The 2,469-nt window shown below is 44.3% G+C and overlaps 1 protein-coding gene across 2 annotated transcripts in view; it reads right to left on the bottom strand.

The window, feature by feature from the left end:
• Ankrd55 (ankyrin repeat domain 55) overlaps positions 1 to 2,469 on the bottom strand; it is a 99,561-nt gene that overhangs the window by 74,314 nt on the left and 22,778 nt on the right. The window lies entirely within an intron of this gene.

Here is a 2,469-nt window from a genome sequence, read left to right as displayed (position 1 = left end):
GTAACAGAAAGAACATGCATCAAAAATCCAGATGTGGTGGTACATGCCTGTAATCTCAGCTATTCAAGAGGGGCAGGAGGATGACAAATTCAAAGATAACCTGGGTGACTAAGTGGGACCCTGTTGCAAAATAAGAAGGAACAAGGGCTGGGGATGTAGCTCAGTGGTAGAGGCCTTGCCTTACATATGTGAGGTCTTGGGTTCAATCCCCAGGACTAGAAAAAAAAACCAAAAACAGTAAATAAAGTTAATCTCCTGATTTTTTTTTTTTGGACTTTCTAAATTTTTGAAATTGTCTATAATTAATTTGTATTTACATACTTTAAATGGTTATTAATCTTTTTATCTAAAAATTAGGACAGACTTCTTTGAAATCATCTCTTCTTCTCAATTTTAATGTTTTATCCAGAAACGAACTAGTTTCCGGATATCTCACAAATTATCTATATAACCCCAAGGGCCTACTGTTAGTAATGGAATTTTATGATGTAGGAGAGGTTATTAGAAATGCTTGGGACCCTCAGAAGCTCTCAGCTTTTATGTCAGTGTGGGCCCACTTTCTAGAGCTTCGTAGTGTGCCTCTGCCCTGGGTTCCTGTGGCGTTCTTTAGGGAAGTTCTTGGCTGCCTTGATTACTTGGCCCATTTAGTTAAAGTTACCTACCACTGAAATAAAATGAGTCCCATATGACCTTATCATGTATAGGTTTAGCATGTATAGGTTTTAGCATATAAAGATTAGCTGGCCCTTGTTCTGCTTAAGTTGCGGCCCTTTTGTGGCAGGGCCAGGTCAGTGTCAGGACAGACTGCGTACTGTGGCTTCCAGAGAGCATAGTAGGTGTTCGAGAGAGTCTCTAGGGTGTGGTGCTTGGAGGTCCCTGCCCTCCCTAGAGTGACCCATGAAGTCTAGACTGTGAGCAATGGCAGGAGACATGGAAGATCTGTTTTGGACTGTTCCTTGCCGTGGAGCAGATTCCTTCTGAAGGCCCTGACTGTGCTCATTCAAATGATTTTTCCCACCAGGGATGAATAGGAGTGTGGGTGCAAAGGTGGTAAAGTTCCTGTCCCCAAGAATCACACAACGTACCCTAGTGAGAAGAAGCTTAACTCTCCGCTTGTACCTCTAGAGATATTATGGCAGGGCACGGTGCAAGCACTTACATGAATAGCTTACTGGGCATTCTGACTTAGATCCTTCTTGCTTCCTACAGAATTATCCTGCATGCTGGGGGCAGCAGAGAAGTTATATTCTCGGGGCTCCCCAGAATGACCTATCCCCAAGGGGCAAAGCCTTTCACCTTTGGGGTTCAAGCGGGGCTTTCACCACACCCTCAGTGACTCCATGTGACAGACAACATTGCCACCCACTGGTGATAAGAGTTGCTATGCTCCTTAATCTGAGTCTTGAGCCACGATGGAGCTGTTCTGCTGCATAGAATGAAGAGCCAGTCTGGAGCTGTCTACCCACACAGGAGTAAGTTTAGGGTCATTGATATAGTTGGTTGGCATTGAAATAAAGTTAGTCTTATGTGACTTTTATCACACACAGAAGGTGACACAGCCTACATACATGGAGGCCATCCAGAACCACGGTAGATGCACAGGCTTTGGGACCCAACATTCAGAGTTGGAATCCTGGCGCTACCGCCTACCTGCTGGTCACATGACCTTAGGTGACCTGTTCAGCTTCTCTCGTTTCTTTTGCTCTTGTCAAATGGGATAAGAATATTGCCTACCTAGGGCTGTCCTGGGAGCCCAGTAAGTTGATTCACATGAAATGTTCAGAGCAGTGCCTGGAACCAAGTATCCACTCAAAGTGGGCCAATTAATATTATTACACACAGCCTTGCTTCGACATAGATAGCACCTCTGTCTTCTTTCCCCCTAATGAGACCTTCTGCAGCACTTTGTAGCTGAAATAATGTGTTATAAAGTGCCAGCCATGTGGGGAAAAGATAGAGACTTTCTGTCTGAAATTTTAAAAGGAAAACAGCCCCAAACTTTCGCCATGTGTCAGGTGAGGGATGCAGAGTCAAAGTCCCCTTGATGTCCTGGAGGTAGAAAGGGGAGATTTTTGTCCTGTGGGGAGAAAGACTTGAAGAAAATGTTGCTGCGAAGGAAATACATGGCCAGAGTCAGACACTGCTTCGTGACCAGCTTTGTCCTGCTGCACGGGATCTCCTTGAAGCTCAGCGCCCCAGCCCTGTGTGTTGCTTTGCATGCTCTTCTGAGCTGAGGATGTGAAGACAGGTTTAGCAACTATCTTGGATAGAAAGGCTTTGGAAACTTGATTTGCTGTCGCAGGAAGCATGGCTGTGTTGCTCTTCAATAAAGATGCCTCTCCAAGATGCACTTTCATAGAATGCATTTTAATATTAAGTCTTAAAAAGAAGCTCTTATCTATGGAGAACTCTGAGGATGAGTGATTGCCTCTATTGACTGATCCAATACATGTCCTTTACTTAAATAAA

The sequence above is a fragment of the Octodon degus genome, unplaced genomic scaffold (genome assembly GCF_000260255.1).
Source record: "Octodon degus isolate 3935 unplaced genomic scaffold, OctDeg1.0 scaffold00001, whole genome shotgun sequence".
In the NCBI taxonomy this organism is placed as follows: domain Eukaryota; kingdom Metazoa; phylum Chordata; class Mammalia; order Rodentia; family Octodontidae; genus Octodon; species Octodon degus.
The sequence above is the reverse complement of the archived record's forward strand: the minus strand, read 5'-3'. Positions and strand labels throughout refer to the sequence as shown.